Source organism: Oxyura jamaicensis, chromosome 3, assembly GCF_011077185.1.
Source record: "Oxyura jamaicensis isolate SHBP4307 breed ruddy duck chromosome 3, BPBGC_Ojam_1.0, whole genome shotgun sequence".
Classification (NCBI taxonomy): Eukaryota; Metazoa; Chordata; class Aves; order Anseriformes; family Anatidae; genus Oxyura; species Oxyura jamaicensis.
The window spans coordinates 28,492,962-28,502,120 of record NC_048895.1 but is presented as its reverse complement, the minus strand read 5'-3'; the positions used below and the strand labels follow the sequence as shown (position 1 = coordinate 28,502,120).

At 43.9% G+C, this 9,159-nt stretch overlaps 1 long non-coding RNA gene across 2 annotated transcripts in view; it reads left to right on the top strand.

Annotated features, from left to right (window-relative positions):
- The window catches only part of LOC118164027, a 36,942-nt gene extending 29,698 nt beyond the window's left edge, over nucleotides 1-7,244 (top strand). For both annotated transcript variants that reach the window (XR_004749306.1, XR_004749307.1), the window contains one exon: nucleotides 5,760-7,244. This is a non-coding gene — a long non-coding RNA (uncharacterized LOC118164027). The remainder of the gene's footprint in view (nucleotides 1-5,759) is intronic.
- The last annotated feature ends 1,915 nt before the right edge of the window (nucleotides 7,245-9,159 follow it).

Genomic DNA, 9,159 nt, shown 5'->3' with positions numbered 1-9,159 from the left:
TATTTATTTATTTATTTATTTATTTATTTATTTATTTATTTATTTATGGAGACCTCACTTCAGAAGCTACCCTGGCCACACAGCAAACAAGTACGATCTGACACAGTGGGGAATTCAGCCCGTGAAGTGAGGATGGTGCTGGGGGTGGCTTGGGGTTGGCAATGAGCACTGCACAGCACCGGCTGAAGAGCATCAGCAGAACTGAAAGGCAGCATTGGTGGGGTCTGCAGTTCACACACTGCTGGGAGTCCTGCTCCCTTAAGCAAAATCCCTGAAAATTAATTCTGGCAGAAGTGTATTTCTCCCTGGGAGATGGGATGAAGGCTGACTTAGCATGGGAGGTCTGATGGCGCCTTTCCAATACCTGCAACCAAAAGTAGCATATCAGGAAAAAAGCTTTAGAAAGAGGCTTGTGGAACTCAGACTTCCTGTAGGAGAGGTGAAGTTTAGCCAAACATTTCTCTAAATCTGTTTGTGGCTGTTGATGATCTTGCATGCCTATGTAGACCCTTCACTTCTGCAAGGTCTTTGTTTCACATCCATATTTTAGAAACTAGAGCTGAATATGAGGAAGACAGCCCCTTAGTAGCTGCAAATGGTGTAGCATCTTGAAGTCAGACCTAATGCTGCTGGTTTATGCTGCTGGAAGGGCCAGCCCCCCAGGTGCCACATGGGCGGGAGTCATCCTCTACACGACACTCTGAGTGAACAACATGGGATGACGAGGACCTCTCCCCCTCCTCTCCCTCAGCACCTCTTCATCTGGCCTGTCAAGAGGAGGAGCATTTTTCCTCACCAGCAAGATGTTCCCAGTGGCCCACACCTATATAATCCCCTCTGGGTGGCTGCAGTGAGCAGTACTTGAAGCTATTTGGGAACAGCAGAAGGGAAGGTTTTGTCTAGCTGCCATTTAGAGCTGATGTTTCACTGTTCGTTACTGCAGATGTATCCAGAGTTTAAGGAAAAGTTGCCCTAGCTAAGCCAAGAGCTGAGATCTGTGAACCTTGCACTCCTTGCTCAGCAGTGGGATGGTCCCATCAAGTCCCCATCGTGCCCACCCCACGGAGCCAGCAAGAATCTGTGCCAAAGCTGCTGGCAGCCACCGCATTCGGGAGAGAGACATCTCATAGCAAATGATGATTAGACAGGGTCAGGGCATGCACCATTTTTGTAATGTCTCTTGGTACTTTCCAGCTTTCCAGCAGCCAGGAAAACAAATTGCCTCTGGGTGCAGCAAAGGTCAGGGTTGCCATCAGCTAAGCGAAATCGCTGGCTGTAATAGTCCCATTGACATTTCCCTCTGCAGCAGCTGCTGTCAGCACAAGGTGCTGTCATTAGCTGTGGGCTGGGCTTTTGTGAGAGCATTTTGTATTTCATTTCAGAGAGAGGTACCTCTCACCTGTCATGTGCTTGGTGAGCTGGTACCCACGGTACAGCGAGGACAGAGAAAGATGCTCAGAGCGATAGCATTCATTTTGGGGAGGTGCTGTGAGCAGCCAGATGGGCCACAGCTTGCAGGGTGGCAGGAGGAGAGCCCAGCTGGTCCCAAGAATGGTGAACAGCTCTACAGGTGTTCACCATTCCACCCAGATGGGCACTAGCCAGAGGAGTTAGCATCACAGAGTATGTGTCCACTTTGCTTCTTCTCTGCTGGGAAGCTGCCTCAGTACATACCCCTGTGCTTCTTTCTTCCCATTTTGCCTTTTCCCTGTGTCTGCTTGTTCCTGTCATGGTTTGGTCAGCATGGACTCTGCAGCTCTGTATGAGCAGCTGAATCCAGGGGTAAGATTCCTCAAACTTCAGCAGGGGCAGGTTTCGCTCCTTGTCTTTTGGAAGACCACTGGCAGTGGTGATTTATTTTGAGAATAAAATTTTCCTCCTCATGCCTGTGATGTCACCAAAATACTGACCTTAAGTTGTAGAGATATGGGCCATGGCATGGCTGGGGCTAGATGGACTGTGGAGACCACACTGCTCCCTGGAGCTCGCAGCATGGTCACAGGGAGCTTTTTATCCCCTGGGAGATGGTCAGGAGGATCATCTGTGAAACGGGGAGCTGGGAAACATGAGCAATTCCACATTTTCCCTTGATAGCCAGGCTTTGTTAAATGACTTAATTACTCCTCCTGGAGTCAAGTAGCCCATAGTGCTATTTTGTACTGAGCACTGTGCAGTGACTTGCATTAGAGCTAAACATAAGCCTGGTGCTGCTGCTCTGAGCTGGTAGTTTGTTGCCTGGTTTAAACAACTCCACAAAGATCAGGGCTGGCCTTAGTCCCCACAGTCCCTATCACTTTGGAAAGTGGCCATTGCTGGGTACAGGCTGGGTGACTGCAAACCTGTGATATACCCTGTGCAATGAGTTTACCTTTTACATGGTGTTTGAGAAAACGTACTTGTACTGTTATTACTAAGTCTGGGATGCCTTTAATACCAAATAAAAATTTCTTACTTTATAAAGCAGCCCAATGAGTTGCAATTGTGTATTTAGCATCTAACTGAAGCATGGCATCCAAAAAATCTTATTTGCTTTTCTCCCTGCATCATCCTCCCTCCTTCCCTGACGTACTCCTTTACCTGCCCTTGCTGCTGTGCTCTCTTTCAAGTCATTTCTTCTGATCTCTCTGCTGACTAATTAGAGAAACAGTCCTGAGAGGCATCATGGCTTTCAGCTATGCATTACAGCTGTGTAAATTCGCTTTGACGTTTAGACAGCCTCGACTTCTCCCTGCCTGCAATGGGAGTCAGTGAGCTGGAGAAGAGGAGATTGTTTGCATTACACAGCTACGGCCGCGAACCAGCATGTGCCTTGTGCTGCAATGGGAAGCGCTTTGTGGTTTGACTTGGTGGCTGGAGCAATTGTAGTCTGGGTAGGGACCAGCAGGCAGGGAAGCTGCGTGCTGGCTTTGGAAAAGGTGGTCCTGGAGTGGGCTACAGGCCAGTGCCTGTGGCTTGCAGCCCCACGGAACTGGCCTGCTTTGCTGGGAGAGGGGCCAAGCTGTGCATGAACTGGCTTAACCAGCAGCCACCTGAACTGCAGTGATGAAAATGCAGAGCCACTTGTTGAGGGCAAGAGGGGATGATGGTAATTGTGTGTAATCACCTTCATGTAAGTGCATCTCTTTGGTCTGTTTTATTTGATGTATGATGGTAATTGCCCCATTTGGATGTAGGAGCCATGAAACTGCTTCTTAACTATGGTCATAATTCACCTGTCATTAGAAACCTCATGAAGACAGCATTACCTCTATGTCTGCAGATAAAAGCTATGCACACACATAGGTGTGCTTGTACACAATCGTACCCATGGTAAGACAATATTAGCAGGCTTACAAAAGCCTCCAGTCAAAATGGAGGCAATGCCAGAATTAAACCTGCCCAGACAACTTCCTCTAGGGGTCTGTGCACCTTTAATCACATCATCCCTTTCAGGCTTCTGGATAGACAGTGTCCATTTAATGAGCAGCTGTGCAATATTTTGCTTTACCATCACTGCTGAAGACACATCCCCTTTCCTTATTATTGGGAGCTAATCAAACCCTACTCTGAAGACGGAATGAATCATTTCCACTTTTTTTTTTTTTTTTTTTTTTTCCCCCCAGCAGTGTTCACCACTGATGTAACCAAACACTTCTCTCTGTAATTTGTCTTCAGATGATGTGATGAATTGAACTGGGGTGCTATTTTCCACTCTTTGGAGCAAGGTTCCTGAGTAAATCATGCAATCATAGAATCATTTGGGTTTGAAAGAACCTGAAGGATCTGGTATTTCCAATGCCCTGCCATGTGCAGGGACACCTCCCACCAGACCAAGTTGCCCAAAGCCCCACCCAGCCTGGCCTTGAGAACCTCCAGGGATGGGGCATCCACAGCTTCTCTGGGCAGCCTGTGCCGGTGCCTCACCACCCTCTGAGTGAAGAATTTCTTCCTTATATCTAATCTTAAAATCCCCTCTTTCAGTTTAAGGCCATTACCCCTTGTCCTATCACTACATGCTGTAATAACTCCCTCCCCAGCTTTCTTGTAGGCCCCCTAAGAATACCAATAAGAAGAAAGGTAAGCCAAAAGGGGATGCTAGTTATGGATGCCCATATGGGATACACAGAACACCTTGCAATGTGGCACAAGTTCTGTTCACAGTGTAGCACTACTGTTGCCTGCACTTGCTTTTTGTGTGCTTCTGCCAACCAGACCCTCAGATAATGTACCAGGGAGACAGGAAACATCCACACGCATACAGACTACTTTAAGTTCCTGTGCAATGCCCTTTTGTGCTTGCAGTCACTGTCTTCATTCTCTGCAAATTTTCCAACTTAAAAAAAAAAAAAAGGAGAGATGAGCAGACACAACAATTTTGGATGAAAAGGGAGAATGAAGGGGCATAAGCGAACTTGTACAAAATCCTTACCAAGTTGAAAAAATCAAATTAAATTAACAAGCTAGGGACTGTTTTATAATTGTGCATAATAGATTGCATGAGCACCTTCATTTCTAACATTTTCTGTCTCTTGCATGTGTGAATTTGAAACCATAAGAATGTTCTTTGCAAATGGGTGTGCACATGTGCATGCAAGTATGTGAGCCATTTCCTATGTTTAAAAATAAAGTAGCTGAAAACAAGATTTCCATCATGTAGCAATACAGTACTGCAAAATAAGCCATCAGAAGGCTTGGGGCATTTCACTTGCACAGCATGCACATTTGCCCCCTGAGTTAATGGAGTGTCTGATGAGAGAAGCAGCTTGTCATCATCAGCTTAAATTCTCTGTGGGGGAAGAAGAGACACCCAATTTTTCCACGCGTGTTCTCAGACCCTTCCTTGCATCACAACACAGCACCAGTCAGGAGTACGGGCTCCTCTTCAAGGTTTTCAAGGCCAGGTGTTTTGCTGGGTGCAAACTCTTCTGCTGGTGGAAGACAGAAATTTTTATACCCCCTTAGTCTGCCATGTCAGCAAAAGGGAGAGCAAGCAATGGAAGAAAAAGAAAAGAAAAAAAAAAAGAGAGAGAAAATACACGAGAGCGGGAGCTTTCTAAGTGCAGCTGAACATGGCAAGGGATCTGTGATTTGAACTTCTTTATTCTCCATGTGGGGCTTGCTGAGCATTTTTCAAAAGCACACAGTGTTGGAGGTTTGATTTAAATATATGTTATTGCTGGCTGGAATGTTCATTTTATATGGAGAAGAGTCTTATTAAACTCTACTGGTGACCAGATGTCCCAGGGCACATTGACACATTTGTGAACTGGTTAATCAAATATATATGGGAAATCATACAGTGACCCCTAAAGAAAACTGTACCTGAAGCTGATGTATTACATCAGGAATTGACTTGACAAGGTGTTTTTGTTTAACCTGTTTTTCATAATATTTGACAGTGAGTCAGTGAATCTACTGAAGCACAAGTTATATTGCGAGGCGAGTCTGAAACCCCGTGATCCCACTTCTGCTTTTTGGTCCTTGCTAGAGAATGGGGAGAAGGCCCTGCATTTTGATGAAAACATTCAGGGGTATTCGGCAATGAAGTGTTTGTGAGTAGGTTTTTCAAATAATTTTATCTGTTCAGGTAGTAAAGCAGAAGTTGTCAGACCTTGTCAGGACTACGTTATGATTAATGTACTAAATGGTTTTCTTGGGTATGAGAGGTTTTCAAGGGAAGAGTAGAAGCCTCACAGAGGACGATTCTGGAATCACTTTTCTTCCTTTCACCTGTAGTCCCCTTTGCATGTCTCAGTTATTATTCATTGTTATTTTCACAGGTTGGAGGCTACTCTTGATTCCTTGTAGAAACAAAGTCAACTGGAGCTACAAGCTCAGTTATGGATACAGAGAGACCAGACGAAGTGCAAAAAGAGTGATGGAGGACAGGGCTACAAGCCATGGTACTTCTTGGTAGTGTTGCCTTTCCTAGGACCATCCTGTGGTTCCAGCAGGAGTGCTGGCTGTTTTCCCCAGGGTATCGCTTAAGGAGCATGTTTGAACCAAGAATATGGCTGCTACTTGGAGGACATACATGCAGAGATGGGGAAGAAGGACATGAGACAGTTGTGAGAAGCATTCAAGTCACTGAGATGGCATTACAAGTGAGAGGAATATTGTTATTAAGGGACTGAGATAGGACATGGCAGGAGGTTTGAGCAGAGATGTGAGCAGGGCATGAAGTTTGAAATGTTTATCTATTCATATCTTGAGTTCATTATGGAAAACAATGTTGCCTAAGGAGATGAACACAGCATCATTCGATGTCAAGGGGTTTGCTGCATGGTATTAAATAAATCATCTCCCTGTTTTACTATGAGCTTTCAGGTGGTGTTTTTTTTTTTTTTTTTTTTTTTTTTCCTTCTTCCCTGAGGTGACCCAAGGTAATTTTAAGAGTCTACCTGTGAATAGCTGATTCTGTTGCAACAGACCAGGCTTTGTCTTCCTGTTTACTCCATCTTCACTCTCTTTCAGCTCTTTAAGATTTAAATTATTGCCTGCTTTGTGAATCTCATTATATGTCCTCTGTTTCTTGGAGACATGCTTATTGTGAAAAGTAAAACCGCAAGGAAAGTTTAGTTCAAGAGATCTGCCACAAGCCCCCAGGAACCATTCAGTATTTCGCACAGAGGCTTCACCTCCAAGGGCAGTCATCTCTCCTGGCTGCTCTACAAGCAGTCTGGACAAACATGAAGAAGAAGGGCATTGCTGTGCTACTGGTAATGAATAGGGTGCCAAAGAACCAGAGAACCTTGAATCTCAATAGGATTGTCAGGTTTGCTCATTTTCAGCTAGAAGATTTGGGAGTTTTGCTTTAGATTTGAGTCTTGAATGGGTTTTGCAGTAGCTGCCTCCTGTAGCCTAGATTTGACAAACCAGTGAACTATAGTTTTGAGAAAGACCAGTGAGCTGTTCTGGATGCACCTAAGGGAAAGAAAGAAAATGCTGTATTTTTATGCCCATATTTCAGTTGACTTCTACCTCTTCAAAATACTAGCACTTGAAATAGAATGTTACGTAAAACTTACCTGCAGATAAGTTTCTGCTTTTGAAACAAAGCATGGTAAAACAGAGGTCAAAAAAATCAGAGAAAAGGGAAGGGGCTATGGGGGAACTTCTGGGGGAAACTTCCCTAGAGTTTCCTTCACTCACATATATAACCCAGAGTGATGCTGAATTACGGGGAAAAGAATCTTTGTTTTTTGTTGCTAGTAATAATCACTGGATATGCATATGAAAATACAGGTGATCACTGCAAATTTTAAGCAGTGTTGGTCTCATTTTCAATTTTATTTTGAGATTATTTTTCTGTAAACTCTTTCTCTCCAGTTTACCTCTGAAATAGCACTGAACTGAATGGATTAATGAAAACCTCTCTTCTGGATTTTGTTATTTTGCTCCTTCACTTTTATTTCTAATTTCCAGTTTGAATTAATAGTAATAAAACCCTTGGAACTCACCACCTGCCACCTAATTAATGATAATTTTCAGGAACTGTATAGCTCCAAGGTTTAAGTTTTAAATCACTGGTAAGCTTATTGGGAGTCTTGTGAACAGCATGGTACCTCTCCACACCAGAGCTCATGGAGACATGCCATTCTTGATCTATCTGGGGGGTGAACATGTAATGCCATGCAAGGTTGTTTGGTTGTATGACTGACAATGTGACTTTAAAATTTTGATTTGTTTGTACAGAAGCAAAATACAGAAAAGCACACTGTACCCAAGGGAAAGATATAAACTACCTGTTGTGCTTCTCAGGCTTAAAGTTAAAAGGTGTGTCTGTTAAGGTATAAGAAAAGTGTGATCATCTGTTTGAGTACAATTCTTACGTATACGTGAACCTCCCATTTCCATATATGTGAATTCTCCCATTTCCAACTTAGAGTGCAACAGTTTTCATCATACTCTTAGAATCAGAATCCTGATCTAACACTGGTTCCTAGTGCAGATTTCCAGAGAAGAGAGAAGCAAACCAGTCCTGACTGCTTTGAATGAGATGGAGATACCAAACAAATGAAAGTGAAGAAAATAAACCCATAGAAATATTCTCAAATGATTGTCATTGGCCAAAAGCTTTAGATTGGTTGAATCCTTGAAAGTTAACTAATGTAAACTCAGGTTGCATCACTGAATTTGAAGTAGCAAGATAGACTTACACCATCGCAGAGCCTTAGTCACAGTCTAAACTGGCACTGCCTCTCACTTCACAAGAGATGAAGACAAAAGCACTTCTTTCTACCTTGTCAGACACTGGCAGACCTAGAGAAAGAAAAAACAAAAGTGGTTAAAATTAAAAAGGCTTGGTTTCTTAGGGCATTTCACTGACTATGGAGTTGGGAGTAGTAACCAGACAACAAATGAAAGGGAAGATGAAACAGTAGGAAGTACTTCCATGGCCTTGATGTACATGTCTATTGACAACAATCAACATCTGCAATGATTTAGAAGTGCCTTACACCATTCCACCCGAGACAGAAAAATGGGATTCCCATACTATGTAAGGGGAGTGCAACCCCTCTCAAAAGATGAGAGTCTGGGGTATGTGACTGAGTGACTGAGTCCTGAAAATCTGAAGACTAGGCAGCACCACAGTCAACGGAGAAGGGAGGGGGAAGCGGTCTGGATATTCACATCACAGCAAGGAAACTCAGATTTCAGTCCGAAGCACCTATTTTTTGAAACAGGCTGGGCGACCAGACCTTTTTTTTTGTTGTTGTTGTTGCTTATTCCTTGCAACTCATTTTCCTGTGCCTGTAGCCACCTGGTAGCTTTTCTCTCCCTTTTTTTCTCATGTCCTCTCCCCAGGCACGTAGTTTAAACCACAGGGTGGCACGGCGTAAGTTCCCACTCTGTCACCTTCCTTGCACAGAAGGACGCTTTCCCCTGACAGATGAGACACTGGTTTGTTCAGGTGTGGAGGAAGATCTACGCTCTTTATGTTGGTGATCTCTTCTGAACATGTCTCCACAGCCCAGACGCAGGCCTGTAGGGAAGGGGACACACTTTCTTCGTACTGCTTTTGCCTTGCGTTTTGTGAAAAGAGGATTTTTTTTATGAATAGCACATTCTCACCACTTCCACTTAGTGGAAGTGACCATCATGCCACCAATATCTACCCAAATCTCTTTCTACTTACCTCATGGCAAAATTGGAATTCAAGTAAGGGCACCTTTTCAC